This window comes from Saccoglossus kowalevskii, chromosome 5 (assembly GCF_978046115.1).
Source record: "Saccoglossus kowalevskii chromosome 5, keSacKowa6.1, whole genome shotgun sequence".
Lineage (NCBI taxonomy): Eukaryota > Metazoa > Hemichordata > Enteropneusta > Harrimaniidae > Saccoglossus > Saccoglossus kowalevskii.
Genome location: NC_140645.1, coordinates 16,216,856 through 16,238,847, shown reverse-complemented (window position 1 = coordinate 16,238,847; position 21,992 = coordinate 16,216,856). Strand labels below are relative to the sequence as shown.

The following is a 21,992-nucleotide window of genomic DNA, read 5'->3' as shown; positions in this document are numbered from 1 at the left end:
AGACGTGATAATATATATCTGATTAAAAAATAAACAAAATATTACTTACACTGAACATCCATGACTATCTTGTCTTCACATGATACTTGTGACCATTTCGGACGAGGTAGAGTAAAATGTTCTAGTTGACAATCAAACACATCATCATTGTTGTTTTTGTATAATGTTGTCGTCCATGTATTTACCATTCCTATCTTTCTCGTTGCTTCAACACCATTTTGATACCATACTAAATCACCAGGAGCATTGTCATTCAAGTTCATAATGCAATTCAGTGTGACATTGTTCTCTGCTATTATTGTAGTATTAGGATAAGCGTCACAAGCTGGACCACTTTCTAAATGTATCAAAAACAGATAATATAAAAATTCACTAACTAGATGAATATTTATTTATTTTGTTCAATTTATTTATTTAAAAACCGATGGACACATAATTCTAAGCTATTATTATGTCTATTATCTATAGCTAGTATTGTAGATAAGATTTGCAAACGAGTCCAGGCTACTTTATTAAGAAAATATTTATATATTAATAATATATCATGAAGAAGTACGCATTAGTCACAACTATACTAACTACATGAGGTTGAAAATACGCTTATAAAAAAACAACAGTGTTGAGAAAGTTGTATCTTGTATTGATGTAATATTGATAGGTGATATTGATAGTAATATTTTGGATATGCTGTCGAATAAATGGAACCACAATGAACGTAAAGTATAATGATATGTCTCGCTTTGAGTTCTTCGATATATCATCCTTATTGTTGGCAGAGCTACTTTGTACAGAACATCTCAATTAATCATACCATGCACGTCATGGAAGTCGCCAATAGCATGGTCGAATGATTGTATTGTGTGTTTTCAGTACATTGTTGCACTGAATTCATTCAAGTGTTCAGCCTGGCTACACATTTTACTATGCAGTGGGATTATTGTTTTAGATTCCGATATAGAATATGATTTTTACACCACGGTTACACTCTTATCTCATATTGTACATACATTTGCTGTTATAAAACAAAAACGACTTGCTTACAATATGGTGAATTGCATTACTAATCTGAAAAAAATCACACATCAAATTGAAAGATCGAAATCGAATGTTTGCAAGAGAGCGCGAATATATTGGACGTCACCGCTAGACTGATGAACCCCACTATATTGATTAACTTGTCATATTATATTAACATAGTAAATTGATTTAGCCCTTAGATATTTGTTATCAGAGCAGCAATCCGTGTATATGAAAATTTTGTTCTTTTGGCCCCATTAGTATGTTTATGAGACAAACTTACCGATGACATATAAGAAGGCATAATACCGATAATCATTATATATTTCGTCTCCACAGCTGTATTCACTCTCTTGTTCCTTTACAACATCATAAATCCGCAAATTATATTCAGTTCCTTCACCCGTTATATTATATTCAAACCTATCGTTCACGATGTCACGATTTTTAGATACCAAATCTCTTCCATAGTGCCACACAACGGTGTCTGGCACCCCGTCATCTTCAAAGCTGCAGTTCAACTGAGTATTATCGCCCGTGATCACGAGCGTGTCATTTGGTGTCACGTCGAACACAACATCAGCCGAGACATCTACCTGAAACAATACTTTAAAGTACACGCATAACTGTTATATAACTGACAATAAACGTAGGGTCACACAACACAACACTAGCAGGTATTTAACATTCTCTGACGTTCAATCATCAAATTCATATATACCTGAGACGTAGAATATCACACATGCAGTTACCACCATTTTCCAGCTTGTGTAGTATGGCAGCATAAAGAGTCTAACTGGTTTCGTCAATAGTGCCTCGCTGGTGGCGCTTTCTTTCGAATTTTAATAATCAATCGTTTGTGTGTATCTAGAGTGCGTGGTTCTGGAACAGCTAAATACAGAACTAGTGTTATAATCGAGTTTAGTGGTGTCAACTAATCAACTGATACCCGAACCACATTTGTAATGTAATAGGTACATTTGTATTTATAATCATCTAGTCATCATATAAAAATGCGTTTGTGAAACCCGTAGACGGTGCTGAACGTGACGTTGCATTTAATGTAAATTTCCATTGACCTCACTGTGATGACGCATGCGTTAGGTAATACGGAAAAAAAGCCCGAAGCACAAAATGCTAATTACCTTCAACGAGGTTGTGACTTAGATATATCTCATGAATATTATTTGAAAGTGAAATTAGTATTACAACGCATTTAGTATGAAACGCCGGAATTACGTATATTCGGCCTTGACCCCCCACTCTGTATATTGTAGTTATTTGTAGACTTCTATCATATTAAACTGATCACCAAATTTAACAACTGCTTTTTTCGTTTTACAATGAAATCTAAATGAGCCACGCAAGCCTAAATATATTTCGATTGTATACAGCGCCACAAGTGGCTGTTCCCGGCTCCATGCGTCCAGTCAGAAACAGATTTGTCATCGTTCAATGAAAATTTACTGTTTCAAAGTTGCGGCTCTCTAGAGTGTGTCATGAGTGTGTTTCAGCCACGACAAGTCTTCAGCAGACTCAGAAATTACGAAATCCAACAATCCTTGTGACTTAACAAAATCGAATTTGTTAGTTCGTATGTATAATTACTAACATTTCTTAAGTTTGATATACATTTACCCACATGTGGTGAATAGAGTAACCTGTAAAAGGATGATTAATTTTTTTTGCGATAGTTTACAAGTAATCCAAATCCAAACTGTGACGCAATATCACTAGATAGATGTTCGTGTGATCTAGTTGCCTGACATGTACATTAAATTTTAATAATTTTAATTATAAACTTTGCGACACAATTGAATTGACAGTTTGGCCAATACCTTCCCAAGTGGTATCCATTTTGAGATTAAGATCAAAGAAAAATAATATTTTAATAAAGTTTATTTTCCCAGCTTTCTTATGGTTGATTGAAACCCTGCATTGTGTGTTAGTAACATTGCCCGTACCAGTGCAGAGTTGCAGTTGAACTGATCTTCAACACTGGAAACGACCTCCGTAATTTTGATAAAACTTATTTGCGTACAGTTGGGGATATTTGATTGACCAGATCAGATGCAATATATTTACAAACTGTTTACACTAGCTGATCTCCGGGCACAATTGTATCTGCCACCATATGTTCTTGCTTACATTACTGCTCACATCAAACGACGCATTAATGAACACTTAATATAACAATGGCTGAAGTTGAAGGAAATGTTGTTACACTCAAGGAACGAGCTGTATAAATTCCCAATGAGTCATATACTGATTCAGAAAACCCTGAATGTGTAGAGGAAGAAAACAGCAGATACCTAACAATTCAACAGAAACAAGAGCTACTTATCATCCAAAACCAACTATAAAATACAAGTCTAGAGATTGACTCATTTGCATAATCAGTTAGTACAAAGTATACAGTCATTCATCTTAACAGAACGAGTACTGTGAACAGATTAGTAAATTCCCAATCTCATTGACCTCAATATATGATATCACTCAATGCGTGTTATGTGGATATGTTTGTAAAACATCGTTGATCATTTTCATGAAAAACACTAATATTCTTTATCGCTTAAAGGATAGAGACAGTTAACCATCGAATAGTGACATATATGATAAAGAAGGATAAGGCTACAGCTGTAGATGTCGTAACCACATGGTTTCAAGTTATATGTGTCCGGATTGATTAAACATTATGAAAATATAACACGCATGATTATGTGTTGCCTCTCACAATATCGCAGTCTCATGTCTGCACATCTATTTATACATTTGTTACATTCACCCATTAAAATGGTTGCACTCTACTTGTGTGCAGCAGTTCTATAGCACATTGTTAGGAGAAACGAAAATATTTTCACGATAGAATAACTTGAGATAATAGCTTTATATATAGCATATTTTGCTCATGAATTCCAAGGAATATGTTAAGACAATGAATTGAGTGTTAGATGACGCACCATTTATTATTACCTAACCCGGCTCGCTCAACAACTAATCCATTTTGAAAACTAATTGTGTCTCCAACGCAAAAATATCGCAGTCACATATCTGCATACTTATATATGAATGTTTAGACTATGAAGCGAGTGTTAGATAACACATTATTTATAATTAACTCACTGGCTAACTAATCCATTTTGAACAATAATTGTGTATAATCGATTAAGAAAAGTTTCATCAAACCAGCACATACTACTTCACGCTGAATTTGAGAAACGTTGATATTTGTTTATTTAAGTCGTCTATGAATACCATAAATTAAGTTCACGTACGAGAAGTCTGGTATGTAGAGGAAAATGTTTCGTCCATATAGTGCCGTTTGTTTAATTGCAGCAGTACACTATTTAATTCTATTCCATACTATATAATATTCACTTTTATATTCTATTTATTATAATTCTAATAATTGGCCAATGAAAAGTGGTGTACATGTACAATATCTTTACATATTCTTTTTGAACATTTTTGCCTAACGGTCTTAGTTTAACTATCGAAGTTTTATTCATGAAGTAACAACATAATTGCTAGCGTCATAAACTTGGTTGCAATATCTTGAAAAATATAGAATTAAAATAATATCGTCTACACGTTTGTAAAATAGTTTATATTATTATGCATCTGTCATCATAACGCCAAAAGCGTTTGCGGTATTTTACGGGGGGTTTTCATCCTACCATACTAGGAAATGCAAATTCCAAATATGGAATGATTACGCGCGTGAGCGTTCTCTAATAATAAAAACAAACATGGCTGCCACCAGAGTTTGACCGTGCAATGAAGTTCGCTGATTCTGTTCGAAACATGTTTGCATTTCGGCATTCCCATGGTGTGTCCTTGAACGGAGAATGATGTACAATGATAAGGTTATTACGAGAATACCTCAAATTATACACTCGCATCGCATCGCTGCGCATCGATACTCCAGCTGTACTGTCTTCGTGCATACTTTGAGGTATTCCGTAATAACCCTATATTATGTTGTACTTAGAGCTCATTCTAACTAATTCAACTCAATCGTGCTGTTAACCATAGCGCCCTCAGGGCTACAATGTATTCATGTATATCAGCATGACCTCAATATCTATCAATATTTAACTACACAAATTTAGTCAATACAATATTTATATTTTCCATTCGCACTACGTCTGCCAACTACAATAAGCTAACCCACATTTAGAAAGATATACAGTAAATTGTCATTGAATAAGTGTATTAACATAATCATGCGCATATGCAAAACATTATTGATATTTTTTAAAGATATATTAGCAGCGTGCATGTATTGGAACAGCGAATAAATTATACATTTTGATTAACACGTACCTATTAATATCAATATATGTTATCGTTCTATATTAGCATACTATATTTGCACTTGGATATTATTATGTAAATGTGCCTGATAACATCAGTTCGATTACTAATCTTTGTAGTAAAACAAAAAGTTTACTTTTTATATGTTAACAGCGCCCGCGAGGCTACAAAGTATTCGTACATATCAGCATGACCTTAGTAACTATCAAAGATTAAGTACACAAACTAAATCAATAAGTGATTTCCGCGTTCTGTTCGCACTAAGTCCACCAGTTGTAATGAGCTAACCCACACTGGGTGGCCAACAAACGGATAGTGTTGAGGATGTAGATAAATTGATCATAGCATAGCGTTATGTTAACGTTTAAGATGTTTCTACAATCGTATGAGTATAGTGGAATAACTACTTTTCTATCGTGACTTGACATTGCACACATTTGCGAATATTATCTTCGCACATTGACCTTTAACACTGTGTAAACAGGTCTAATCATACATAAGTGTCAGTTTTAATATCAGCGTCACACAACATAAAAAAAGCTCAATCCTATTACCCACACACTTTGTATATATATATATATATATTCGCCTTGCAAAATATACAATTATATCAATGTCGCACATATCATCAGTTATATTATTAATCTTTGCAGTAAAATATAACAATTTATTTTAAATTTCTACTCTCATTATACGAGATAATTACTGATTTCACAAAAAATATGTAATGCGTTGTTTGTACTAGCTGTGATTGTATTATGACGAATTACGACATTAATAATTAAAGAGGTGTGTCGTGACATAAAGTGGTTATACATTTTAGAATCATGTAAGATTGTGCGGCGTGTTTATAATGTGCTCGGCTTATAATTGACTGCCATTGTTTCAAGGTGTGCTGTCAACCATTGAAAAGATGGCCTTTGTATCGGATTATTCGCCCAACATTGCTCCATGACAGAATATCTGAAATGAAACATAATAGAAACTTGTTCTCATAACAGTATTGTTCACGTCATGTTACTTTGTATGAGTACATATCATGTTAATATACATACAGTTCTGGTACACACTTGTCAGGTCTACACATTCTGTATCCTGATTGTAATGACTCGATCACTTCAGGTACTGTCATGTTCGTATACGGTACAGTGCCTAAATAAACAACCAATGACATGGAAAGTTATGAAAAATATAACGATAATTATGTTAATATCGTTCTTTCACCAACAAATTGTATATCCAATTTATTATGTTAATTATGTGTGAAATACAAAGGTAATTGGATAGATTGAAATAATTCTGGAGACAGGTCTTATTGTGCCAATTGGCTTGCGCAGGCAAATTACTTGTCATATTATTGTTATAATATTGAAAAAATGCGTTCCCCATATGAACATAAAACAAATATTATTTTAATAATGTGTGGAACAGTTAATTACATCAAATTCCTGTGAACATTGATAAACTTAATACACATGGCGTAATATTTAGTATTACCACTATAACATTGTTGTGTTATGTGCTCAAACCTACCAAATGTAAAGATTTCCCATAGCAGAACGCCATAAGACCACACATCTGTTTTGCTTGTGTATACGCCATCAAATATAGATTCTATTGCCATCCAACGTATTGGCAGTAAACCCTTTAAATATAATTGTACGACTCAATATCCTGTTGTCAGAATTATTCTTTACTAAAGCAATAAATCACCACAGAATGTGGGCATACAATCAGATTTTGCACAATTCACGACAAATGTAAACGAGTGTGTATTGGGAATTTTGAAATTATTTTTGCTCATGCATTATTTTTGAAACCAAAATGCAAATGCAGGGTTGTAATGTTCTTCTTTACACTCTATGACCATAATGCTAATAAAATGTTTTTTTTGCTCGTTTCAGTAAACAGGTGTATTTATACTCCTACTATGTTCTCTTCACATTTCGGGGTTTATGCTATTTAAAACTTGTATACGATGTGTTTTACCACGACTTGTATCCAAATGCTAGTATTATATAATTAAGCAATAACCCCCGCCGAAGTTGGGTATACCACTTGATATTGCACAATTCACGATATATATGCACGCAGGCGCGTGCATATATGGAGTGAATTGTGCAATATCAAGTGGTATACCCAACTTCGGCGGGGAGGGGGTATTGCTATTATATTATAACAGTATATTGACAATTCGATAAAACTAGTAAAAAAAGAGTTTACTTTCATCTACTAAAAGATCATGATTATGGTCCTTGAACATGAATATTTATAAGAATAGTATGCAGTTGTACCTGAATGCATAAAAAAAATACATGCGCAACACAGTTCAAATTGAATACAAACTAATTTTTTTTAGCATGAAAAAGAAACGTAACCCCGGTGAATAGAGCAGCGTAAACACACAAATTAGCATAACAAAAGATGACCTTTCTGACCTGCGTCAACGCGATTTGAAATACAGGGTCGTGTACAGTTTGGATCATTGAAACAACGAATTTTCAACGTTTTAATTCCGGTTTTTGTACAATTTGGATTATAATTTGTCCATTGAAAATGCAGTTGTGAAATAAACCGGTTTTGTGACTCATCATACTACTTGTAACTCTGGATATTTGACGTTCAGCGGTACTTGGTTCGACCGAAATTTGAGACGCGACGAGGCGTGGTGTATCGTGTACGGCGGCCGGCAAGGCAACCTCAGTTCCAACATCTGACCTGGATACCTTTGGTATAACCAAAGTTTTGTGACAGTATGACTGACAAGTTTTGTCGTTGTTCTGGGGTAAGTTTGATGGTGTAAGATAAGATTGTCGCATCGTTTTTGTGACACGTACATGATATGCATTGTCTCAATGTCGCTCAAATCAGCAGCTTTCGAAATTACCTTCATCACCTCATGTAATTTATTTACCAATAGTGGAGAATTACAATAGCATATATCGTCGTCGAATCCCTTGTCCCTTGTCCTTTGAAGCAGATGGCAATTACCCGGGTGCAATTTCACTGCAATTTTGTAGCGAGAATTTGAACGCCGCTACGAGACACCGGTTGTTATTGGTGGCATAGTTTTTTTGCCTGTGACTCATAGTTTTTTGCATTTATTTGTCCTTCAATCCCTCAATCTTATCTAGTACTTAAAGATCATGTTTTCTTTGTTGGAAGTTCGCAGTCCATCTCAAAGTCACAACACGGAGAACACAGCGTTCTGGCATTCGTTTAGGCACCTCACAGTGTTGAAGGACGATGGTTTAGATTTGTGTGACGAACGACAATGACCCAACGACCGACGCTCACAACTTGGATCCCACCATTAACAAGAAGCAATATTACAGTTATATAACTTTTCAGATGTTTTTAATTCAGTATTGTTTTCAATATTCTTCTAAAATTCAACCACTATATTTCCCTAAAAATCAAATAATACCGGTTTTATGTATTTCCGTATTAAACCTGTAGTCAATTCATGTTCCAGGGACACTTGGTTTAGCCGTGCATTATCAGCTAATTACCATGGATTGCATATGCAAATTTTGTGTTTGGACCAATCAAATCAATGAATTAACACCATCAATATACTGGTATATTATAATGATCAATAATCCACTGCTATCATAGCACCCTTTTACCTTGTTTTTACGCTTATGCTGTTGATTGTCCAAAACTGCAGATGACATTCCAAAACCTGATAATTTACAGATCTTGTCTTCATTCAACAGAATATTACGAGCAGCCAATTGACGATGAACACACTATAAAAATTAAGTCAAATACGTAAATGTTTCAGGTAACGCATTGTATCGTTCAAACTCCAGTGATGAGACCTTGTTATTCAAATATGGGGATATACATAACGGATATAGCGGAATTGACACTTACCCCTTTCTCTTCCAAATATGCCATAGCGTTTGATATATGCTCGGCAAGTGCAAATAAATCATGTTGTATAGATGTATATGTTGTTTCTTGACGATTGGCATACATATTATCTGTTCGTGAGTGTTGATGTCTTAGGTAATTCAACAGATCTCCCGATTCCATAAACTCGGTTATCATGTAAATTGGATCTAATATAAAACACGTAAAACACTTGTTTATCTCAAACATAAGCTTTGGCAGTTTATAATACGTGTAATTATTGAAGCTATTGTATATGCCGTCGTTCATTATTGTATACACTTACCACTAATCGTACAGCATCCAAGCAATGAGATAATATTTGGATGAGAGCTCATGTTTTTCAACAGATTGATTTCTTTCATCATATCTTCTCGATCAGTACAGCCAGCTGTAAAGCGAATTTATATAATTAAATTACATTAAACACATTAATATATGTAATGATATTGACTATATTAAAAATGTATAGTATAATATTGTATTCACCTTTGGGCATTTTGACAGCAACAACGGTATTTCCTTTACGGCCAGGGAGATTCCAAGCGTCTGATTTAAGCACTGTTCTAAATACATTGTCACTGATGGTATATTTTATACAGATATTGTCACGGGGAAATTCCCAGGGAAATTCTCCATATTTCATATATACATGTTCAGTAAAGGGCGTTAATCCAAGGTCTTGGTATTCTGAGGAGGGCTGATGTACCAGGAAATGAAGTATTAGTAAAGTACCATATCATAATATGATTGTTCAACATGTCATATAATGTTATAATTGATCATATTATATCACATGAAATCAGTCACAATGTAACCTCTCATATATATCACGTTAGTGTAAACAGGACTAGAGTATTCGTTGGGACATACATGGTTATGTTACTAGAAGTACATTAAAATTTGATGAAAATGAATAAAATAAAACAAAAATATTTCATAAAAACACACTTCAGCTGTGCTTACATTGGTGTACAGACCAGTCTCCACTTCATGCATCCCAAAATTATCGTTCACATCTTATTTAAGTGTAAAATAAAAGAAAAATAATCATTGTTTGTTTTAATTATGAATATAATCCGCACCTTAATTTATGTTTGAATACATATTGCGGTGTCAAAACTATAACTGTAGTATTATGTAAAATCAAGTTACAAATATTAATAAATCATTAGTTACCCACCATCGTCTTTCACGCGTAAACAACTTTGTTTTGTTCTATAACGCTTGATCAACACAGCAATTGTAATGATACAAACGCATACCAAGACAACAATAAAAATAATCAATCCTGGTGAAGGAGCTAGACAACATATAATAATATGAATATCAGGTTAACAGTGTACAAATGTAAGCTATTATTGAAATAACATGGTAAGTTGTTTTATTTTTAAATATGGCTTTACTATTACTCACAATCATTAGCCGTCAAATAATAAATATTGCTGGTAACGTCATTATTGCCTCCATTCCAAAACCGTTGCGTTGCGGTGCATATGTATGTACCTGTGTCTTCAGCGGTGGACTCCAAAATCGTATATTCCAAGTGAGTTATTCCTAGTTCGTTCGTTACATGCACAACAACTTCATCATCTAGAGTTAATTCCAATCTAAAAGGTTTAGGGTTTCCACAACTAACTGTGCACGTGACAATGACAGTCGCCGATTCGTCAACCTCTTTTTCTGATCCAATAAGAGTCACTATGACTGAATCTGCAATTAAATAAGGCACATACAAATTAGTTATTAATGCGAATAACTAGATCAAAAGGAACTGTTATTCTTTATATTCGTATTCATGAATTAAATGTTTCTTTGGCGCAATATATACTTACACTCAACATTCAAATCCATAGTTCCACGGTCTGTTGCAGATGATCCATCCCAGAATGTTGTCTCAGCTATACATGTGTATGTACCTGTATCGTTTCTGTTAATATGTTCTATTTCTAATTGATGATCGTTAGTTGTTGAACCATCTGGGTGCAACCAGGTAATGACAGAATCTGGATTAGAATCTACTTCACACAAAGCGTAATAGGAGTTACCCTCGACAACAATAAATCCTGTCTTATCTGTTACTGTAACTGAAGGTGAATCTGCAAAATAATGTTAAAAATCATGATAAATAAAGCTTATCAACGGAAAACCATTTTTTTTATATATGTTTCATATATTATGTTTTTTTATATAAATATTCATGGTTCCATGGACCGGCTGGATCGACTGTGCGTAGGAATGTATATCCGGGGTAAATGTACGTAGTCATATTGTTACGGCAACAGTGATTTTAATCTTACTGTATAAAAAAAATAAAAACAAAAACAAAACAAAAAAAAAATAAAACACCTAAGAACACGGATACCTTCATTTGTTTATGCAAACTGTGCCTGGCTTGTGACATTTTACTGGGAATTTGACGCTGAGAAAATACAACTTACAAGTCACGTCGGTCTTTCGTTTCGTTACTACTCACTAAAAAACAGGACAAATTCATCTCTCTGTACTTATATACATAACGCCATTTAAATCCCTCTCCATACTTAACCTTACTTCATCAAAACAATAGAACGACCTAGTCGGTAGTTCACAAAGACAGCGGCATCTGTCGTGGACTCTAGAAGCGCGCGTACTAGATGGAACGCTTCGAACAAGCGCACTTTAGCGTACAGGAGCACAACATTGATTTCGATATTGAAATCCGCTGTTATTGGCAAAGAACCATTTCATTTAATGCCGATTTTAGTATTAAATACTTCATAACTAAAAATTTCCCTTTTTTCGAAATAGTTTCTTTTTTTCGTTTTCAAAAACAACATTGTATTCATGTCTGTGGCACAGGGCCTGGAAGGTCAATAATAGGATACACTACCCCGAATAATCTGCTACAATGAAGACATAAAATCCACTGGTATTGATAAAGCTATAATATAATAGAATGATCGTCCGATACATTTATGATACAATGGTTTGATGGCAACTAAAAAATTGGTTGACATTCATTTTAAGTTAACGTCTGAAAATACGTACATTGGACATCCACTAATATGACTGTGGAACCATTTCCTTGCGTTTGGTCACAAAATGTATTGTACGCTGAACACATATATCTACCGTGTTCATCACGTGTCACGTTATCGAACATAATAGTGTCATTCGCTAAGACGACCCCATGGGAAGTAGTCCACGTTATAATATCCTCTTCTGGGTATGCGTCAGTAATGTTACACAACATAACAAACGAATGTCCTTCACGTACACGACCATCTTCATGTGCGTCTCCACCGACATACACTTCTACATCCGGGGCATCTACATTAGATAGTAAAATTCGTTGATACAAGTGGTATTCAATTAATAAGCATATTTAAAATCACAAACATTACCATAAACGGGCTAAGAACAAGTAATAAAAGAAGACTATTGTTTTAGTCTCACACTTACATTGAATGTTTTCAATCAATACTATTTCTGTGTCAGAATTAGATGAGTTGTTCCAGAATGTATTCGTCGCATTGCAAATGTATTCACCGTTATCAGCTCTTGTTATATTATTTAACAGCAATATTTGTCCACTGCTTTGTTTTTTTCTTGGTGTTACCCAGAATACAACGGGAATGGGATTTCCGTCAGCACGACACTCTAATTTGTAGCTGCGTCCTTCAATAACACATGACGTCAAATCACTCACATTTACCACTGGTGGATCTGAAACGTATAAGTTCAATACGCCATCGACTATTTAATTCCATTATTGACTAAAATATATAAAGCTAACATTAAATATGTAACAATAATTCGTCTTTATATTATTATATTTAGTGATAATCTTCATTGTAAAAGCAAGTAGGAAAATTTACTTAGATATATATATATGTATAACATGTCATCAGTGTTGTATGCAAATGTCATACATGTCTTAAATGATAGCATAAACTATTTGTATTTTATTTTACTTACATTGAATTTATATCTTTGATTAACCGATGCAAATAAGATTGTCCAAGAATATGTGTCCGACCAATAAATGAACAAAATATTACTTACATTGAACATCAATGCGTATTTTTTGTTCACATGATAATTGTGACACTTTTTGACGAGGTAAAGTATAATGTTCTAATTGACAATCAAACACATCGTTATTATTCTCTTTAAAGAGTAATGTCGTCCACGAATTTTCCATTCCCGTCTTTCTCATTGCTTCAACACCATTTTGATACCATACTAAATCACCAGGTGCATTGTCATTCAAGTTCATAATGCAATAAAGTGTGACATTGTTCTCAGCTATAACTGTAGTATTTGGATATGCTTTGCATGCTGGACTATTCTCTAAATGTATCGAATTAAAGCAAATAAAAATTGGCAGAACTGGGAACAATTATGTGAACTGCATAATATGAAAAATCAATAACATGACCACAAACAATATTGTTGAAACAGTTGTTGCTGTATTTTGTATAGATGCCTAGTCTAACTTTTGAATATAGTTTTAAATGGTACCGGAATGAAAGTATTGTTGGATGGTACTCGTTTTGAGTTCCTCGATATATTGCATTAACTGTTTTAGGCAAAAACGCACACCAAATCAATAAAAGTAAGCCATTGAAAATCTTGTATAAAGATTTGACAACTCACAAATCAGTTAACATGGGTTAATAGTTTACAGCACAATCACGCCCGTATCCCTGCGTGATAGCATATTCTACAAATGTTTGATGATGGAAATGGATGGAATGATATTTCGTTCCTACTTTTCGCCAAACCTCTCTGTTGTTTGTAACATACTCATAATTGCTGATATTGACTGGATAATTCATGTTACCGACTTCAAACTAACCTCGTTTAATACGCAATGCTTTTGAAGTTTTAATGTGTCACATAAAAACAGAATTTTCGAAAATATTCAAAACTGAAGGCCAATAGCAATACGCCTTCCGAACCTGTATATATATTGATAGCACATGTGACAGAATGGCGTGTATGCACGTGTCTAAAGTGCATGTAAAATAATCAAGTGGCTCCATAAAAAAGAACTTATTTAAATGGTGATTTACATGACCTAGCTGCAAATGTCATATTAAATATAGTGTGACCATATACAAAGAAAATAGTGACCCCTAATCAATGTTGTAGATGCTTACCGATGACATATAAAAAAGCATGAGCCCGATAATCACTATATATTTTGTCTCCACAGCTGTAATCACTCTCTTGTTCTTTTAAAACATCATAAATCCGCAAATTATATTCAGTTCCTTCACCCGTTATATTATATTCAAACCTATCGTTCTCGATGTCACGATCTTGAGATATTAAATCTCTTCCATAGTGCCACACAACGGTGTCTGGCACCCCGCCATCTTCGAAGCTGCAGTTCAACTGAGCAGTATCGCCCGTAATCACGAGCGTGTCATTTGGTGTCACGGCGAACACAACATCAGCCAAGACATGTTCCTGAAACAATACTAAATGGACACATAACTGCTATGAAACTAAAATTAAACGTATGTTTACACGACACTAGTATTTTACATTGAATTATTTTGAAAAATCAAGTGTATATACCTGAGACGTAGAATAACACACATGCAGTTAAAACCATTGTTCAGCTTGTGCACGATGGCAGCATAAAGAACTGGTCTTCTCAATGGGGTCAACTAGCGTCGTTGGTGGCGCTTTCTTTCGAATTTAAAGAAGTCAACCTTTTTTTTCGTTTCTAGATTCCCGTCACTTCCCGGGATAAATTTTCTAAAGATTAGCCATATATGAACATATGAGAAATGAGGACGTTCTTCATCAACCGATGCACGAAAAACAAATGAATATGAAAACACCAAAATAACTGTCATGTTTCAACTCGTTGCGGATTCGAAAATGTAAACTTTAGAGATTGCTAATATTGCTACAAAACTATTGCACACAGAATATTTGGTCCTTCATTCGTGCCTTTTATATCGTGTGATGTCTTTAATTACATGTGTGAAACCATTCATTTCAAAACAAAATAAATGCAATACTTCGAGCGTATACAACCAATGTATACTTCTAGGCCCTTAAACCGAGATACAACTAATTATAAAGTTCAACAAACTTGTATATTCTGAAGTGTAACCTTAGGTCATAGACACTGCTGATTGCCACGATTGCTAAAGAATAATTGTACGCTATACGTATACCTTATACCTGACAAAACTTGATCAAATATAATTCATTGCAGGTACTATATATTTTTCTGGTATCTGCAGAGATGACGCCCCAGTCTTTCACCTACGTGTGGTATGATATATTTTGAGAATTTAGCCCGAAATGGCAATCAAACACGTTTTGCGCTATGTGAACGTTTGTCTTCGGTATCGGGATTATATTTCCATCGCGTGCTATGGCGCTTCTGCATCAAATGTAAAAGGTGTGGAATTGTTCGAATGTGACGCAAAATATTGCAAATGGTTAGAAACATTCATTTAACAACTATTATGAGATTGAAGACATGACCATTGCATACAATTATTTGGAATAGTATTACGACCATGCATGAACGTCCCGCAAAGTATGCACGTAGAAAGCAGGTTCTCTACCGTAACTCTGTTCGATGTGCATAATCGTGGTACGGTGTGGAACATATGGGACAGAAGATTTTGGAAACATGTTAAGCAGACTACCTCGGGTTGAATAATTTCAATTTCTAAGATACCACATCATAATGTTTCAATGGTAAGGATACTTTGACATCCAATGCAGAATGTCGTTTGATATATATATATATTCATGTTTCATTTTTAGTGGATTCTAATTGTCCATATCTTCTCTGTCCTTTATATGTAACAGTTATCTGGATTAATGTGCGTTGACCGCAATTGCAGTGACTTTGGTTAATAGCAATTGTTGGATTCAAATAAGCTGGTTTATTTTTTTTTAATTCCAAAAACATTCACACACGCTAACCACCATTTAAATAGTAATGTGTTAACAGTATTGAGTAGATATATCTTGGTATGTAGTATCTCTCAGAAACATCTACACATACTACATAATATAGAGCATTTGCATCACACTAAAATAAAATAACGATCGTGGTGATATGAATAGTTTTATTGCGTATACACGTGGTGTATGATGTGAATGCTGAACTGAAATTTAAAAAAGTCATGCGCAGAATTATTTCAAATGACGTCAGTAATTCTGAACCATGAATATGTTTGATTCAGACAAATAAGAGCGAGACGATGAAATGAATAAAAAATGTATAGAAGATAAGATAATTTTATAAGCGGTTAATTAGGACAATAAACATTTGTATGATTCAAAACAAGTCAGCTAATACCACGACGAGGTAAAGGTGGGGTTGAGTTGTAGTTGTGATCGGCACACGTTGCCCACAGTTGATGTGCTGTACGTGCAGTAGCACAAACTACGATTACGTCAGTATTTCTATTTTTAGAAGCCGCTATTGCGCGTAAAAACAATCCAACGCACCCGAAACCTGAATAATATTAACAATATGAGATTAAACCTATTTGTATTGTTTTAAACGTTTTATTGTGCTGTTGACAAAATGATTTCAGAACATAGTATTACTGAGATTATATCCAGGATTGCTGTAAATGTTGATATTTGAAATATAATTCTGGCTAAGACAACAGTCTAAGTCGAACACATCTAGCCTATGCTATGAATTGCGGTCAAATAACAAACATGCACATTCACGGCAAATAATGCGGGAAGTCTAGTAGAAAAAACTGACAAACTTTCCATCTCATGTGTCAAAGTTATATACTTTTGTGAAAACAATTAAACTTTCTTTCCCTCATTTATGAATTATTATTCATTTAAATCATTGAGTCATGTAATATGTTACAGTGTGAAACTAAAGTGTCAAAGTCCCTATCCAATAAATGCATTCTTTTAGCATATTAAGGGTTGTAACTCGATAAATAATAATAAATATGAATCGTGTCGAACCAGTTGTATTTTCCTATTCAGCACACCTGAATATTCTAGTTTATGTTGTTTTTATGACATCAAACCTATTTTTTACTGACTATCGGACTACTATTATTAATATAATAATAATTATTTAAATGGATTGACTGGTATCTGTTGCGGTTGTTCGTACCAATATGTTAAATTATCACTACGCTTAATCTTGTCAGTTTGACCATAGTAAATATATCTGGCAATTTCGCCAACAGTGTTGTTCATTGTCTTGATATTTTCTGGGTCGACTAATGGAAACCCAAATCGTCGTTTCTCGCGAAAATAAAACAATATACTATATAACGCGGCTTGTCCCAGTTCATTGGACACAAATACAACTCTGTCCAATTGTCAGATTTAAGAGTTCCGTATTCAATGTGAGATGCTTCTGGGTGTTCTAAAACAAGACGTGCCAGTGCCTCGGTGGCATAACACAGAAAACAACCCGGTTTATAATTTCTGTAATTTTCGTAATAAAGATTCATAATAAGTGAAGTGTTTCGAGTAAAAAACATACTACTGCAAATCATCCCTCCACCGCAGTAGTTGACTACGAAATCATAGTGGAAGAGATGGTCTACTGGACGTATACACCAAAAGTCTAAATCACAATAGAATCCCCCGTATTTCAAAAGCACCTTGCTACGACGAACGTCACTCATGTGCCACGCATTTGACACTGTCTGGTTGAACACTGTGTATTGCGTTGGCCAATTTACCACTTCTAGAATCGGTATGCGTTTTGCCTCTTCCCAATATGCGTTGTTTTGCGGTTCATTGTCCGTGTGAAATAACATACGATCAGGTTTCATTACTCTGTATATGCTGATCAAACACACGAGATGATAGAACTGAAACATGAGATTCCCCACCAAAGTGAAATGAGCGATTCTTGGTACTACTGGTTGTGCGTGAGGCACTAACGTACCAACAGGTTTTCATTCAACCAATCGTTTTGCAGTTTCCGAGTTATTATCCACATCAATTTTCTTTCGCAATGTAGTGTATGCAAACAGCAAAAAGGATAATATAATGATGACAATAACCCGCCGTATACAGTTCATTCTTATGTTACCGACAATCAACTTGCTACTATAGATGCTGTGTGTTGTCGGCCCTGATGCTGGGGTTGCTTTCTGTGGTCGACAGAGATGATTTTGGCTTTGAGGCTGCCGTCATTAGTCAGCAGCGATTCTATCAAGGGATGACGTCAGTAGTCGACAGTAATGACTCCTAGCGATGCAGTCAGTGGTGGGCAGTGAGGATATCCAGAACTGATGTCAGTACACGGCAGAGATATTACAATAATGATAATCAGGATGTCATGTTGACTTCTACCTATAACGGCTAATCCATAAAATATTTTCCGGTCAGTTGCACTGCCTAATCTATTGTAGTGAAATATATTATTGGCTCTATTGACAGGTTTATTTGGTTCGATTCATACTAGCCGTCCCCGCTCATAAATACATATATGCATATATTTCATGTATTCCGGTGTATTACGTCTAATTCGGCTGAATTCAAAAAATATTAATACATTTATGTTGATATAGAATCGCTTGGCATTGCTTTCTGTCTCATACGTTTTGGCGGTTGACAGTTTGGCGTGTTTTGGACTGCCATTTCTCTCCTAAAGTATAACTTCCATAAAAGGGTGGACGCAGTTCCCAAAATATGTAGAATTCAAATTAACGCATACAATACATACTTCAGCTGTAAACTACAATACGTAAACTATTGACGTTGTACTATGATGTGACGGTAGAAGTCAGGGAACATTCCCAATGCATTTTATTACCATACGGCTGCATATTAAAAGCTGAAAGCGTATACTGAACATAATGGCTTGATGGACGAGAAAGATGAAACTATTTATGGGTACCTCTGGTGGATCGAGGCAATATACGTCAAAGATAAGTATAACTGCAAACTGGTTCGGAACATATACTGTTACTACCATACAGTACATGTGCCCGTCCGCCAAAATAATGTCACGCAAAACTGTCACATGCTATCTATAATGCAGCGCTAGATATTCTAGTTCACCATGTTCGTTATATTATTTAACATGTCACAGTTACCAGAATAGCAATCTTGGGGTTATTTTGAACTTTTCTTTCAAATATGAAATATGAAATACCAAAAATGTAAATCCTAAACCATATGATGTACTATTCACGTTTTGCAACATAAGTGCAATTTGTGTATGATATGAGGTTATTACGAGGACATCTCAGTATGTATGCACGTACTAGAGTATCGACCGATGCGCAGGAAACTGCGTTGGTGGTCACTTTATTGCAGACAAATTGTCTTACAAATAGGTGGGATCAATATATTATACATACGGCTGATTATCACAATCACCTGTGATCAAACAATGTAATGCTTAAATTACTGTTTTAAGTAGAAATTAATATTAATTCAATACTCTCATTGAATTGAAATTATTATCGGCGTCTCGTACACAAATCACGGAATGACAGACTAGTTTTGTGTTCATATCTGTTTTACGTAGGCGTAAGTCACACCATCATGTCGAATATATAAGTATCATCACACTTAATGGCATTGCCAAAAGCAAGTATTTTATTCGCACCAACTCAACCTGGACTCCGATTTGAGGATATTGTGCCATGCAACCTATGATCAAAGCAATATGTATTATAATTTCACGGCTTAATTCCTCAACGCATGTCAGAACACATTTTATATGGATAAATGTTGTACAGTGAATGACTTACATTATTACTGGGTGTATTAACCATGTAATAATACCTAAAGGCACAACCTCAGTCATTACAGTACAATAACAAGCTTTAGTAATTTCAGTAACGCACATTTGTTTGACATCATTTATTTAATTTAAGTCACTGATAAACATTGAAGATCATTATTCAGAACAACATAGAATAAAAACAACATGACCAATTCTCGTTTGATTAATGATAGTATGCTTAATAAATGAAAGCCTTTATACTTTAATTTCTGTAATGAATTATGTTTTTGAATAAAAAAAAATGAGTTTCCAAAATGAATAACCGCTTTTAAATTTAAATTAAGCGTCACCAATATACTTAATATTAATTTAAAACATGTTAAAAGTTAACTTAAACACGCCAACATTGTCATTCATTAATATTACTAATTCATCAACATTAATATTGTAAAATATTCTCTAACTAAGTTTAGTATATAAACTCATATCGTGATATTTGTTTATGTGGATCAGAAATATCCAATGCTCGCTGACATTTGTAGGACTGACTTAAACAACATACACATATTGTTGTAATAAACATACATCGTATAACAGGGCTATCACAGTAAACTTGCTTATATAATGGATTCGACGTTGCGACATTCTCCTCGCATAGCTTGCCTTATTTCGCGAAGTACATTATTATATGACTAAATATAGTATTAAGATAATAATGGCATTTTTTTTTATTTCTGTATATACCTACGTTGATACAGGTTATTATAAATAAAATGGTCAAGTGTAATTGGCTGCCACTTTATATCACATAACGTATAATACATTATTACCATGTATAAACATAGTCTAATCAGTACCCATATAGATAGATTCAGTAATTTGTAAACTGTTTGACAGTTTTTTCAGTGAAATAAGTTAAAATATAATATCAACATAAAATACCCCATGACAGTAATATATCGTAAAAGAAAACAGTGTTCAGACTTAGCAATTTGTCTTGGTGATGAGAAATTTAGTACGTCTCATATTATATACAAGAATGATCATGTTTGTTGATGGCGCTGTTAGAAAGAAGTTTTTCACTTGCTATCAATAATACGACTATGCCTAAAGCATAATCACATATATAAAAAAGAAATTGTAGGACATTATAAGATAAGGTTGATTATACAACAATTATAAATATTATGAGCTGTAATTATAATAACATGCCAACTAAAACGAACGTGTTTTTAATTAACAGTGTTAGACATCTTACGATTATATATGTGCATTAATTGTTTGGTTGGCTGGCTTTTTAACAGAAAGTGTGAACAAATTCTGATTTTATGTTTCTTTTCCCCAACTAGGGGGTTATTGACCTCACAGTATCACAACCATTATCGTGTGGAATGTTGATATGTTTGCACGCTGTCAATGATCGATGTCACGTGAAACTTCACATTACTAATAGTATGTTATCAGTTGAATCTTGGACACGCTTACCTATCTAGCAGTGACAATTGCACATATACACATTTACAATAAAATGACATTTCAATGAGAAAAATCTACATCAAACCAGTTTTGGTGATTCAACTCACATCAGTCGCACCCTCTGGCAAACCAGCTCTTCTGTGATGTTTATGGTTATAAAAATATTTGTTCTAACTATAGATGGCGCACTTATGCATCCCTTGTAGCAGCACAACCTGATTCATAGCTTGGTCGGTGTATAATTTTATATATTGAGGATAAATTGACCTACGACTGATATTCAGATAATGTCAATATAAAACACACACACCGCTTATTACTACAATCACCTGTGACCAACAAATGTTATGAATGAATTGCTGCTTTAAGGAGACGCAACTTATATTAATTTAATACTATCTCGTTCAAATAAAATTTATTGTCGGCGACATGTACACGATTCTTGAGAACAGTCACTGAATAACAGACCTGTTTTATTTTCACCTGTTTTACGCCGGTGTAAGTCATATCACGTCGGGTGTATCAGTATCCTCACATCACATACTTTTAATTATTTACCAAAGTAATAGTGGGTTGCTATCAG

The 21,992-nt window shown here is 34.3% G+C and overlaps 1 long non-coding RNA gene across 1 annotated transcript; it reads right to left on the bottom strand.

The window, feature by feature from the left end:
- Positions 1 to 216: 216 nt before the first annotated feature.
- LOC144352411 (uncharacterized) lies at positions 217 to 1,358 on the bottom strand. The gene is made up of 2 exons (XR_014929517.1): positions 1,301 to 1,358; positions 217 to 337 (listed from the first exon to the last, which is right to left on the bottom strand). It is a non-coding gene; the product is annotated as an uncharacterized LOC144352411 (long non-coding RNA).
- Positions 1,359 to 21,992: the final 20,634 nt, after the last annotated feature.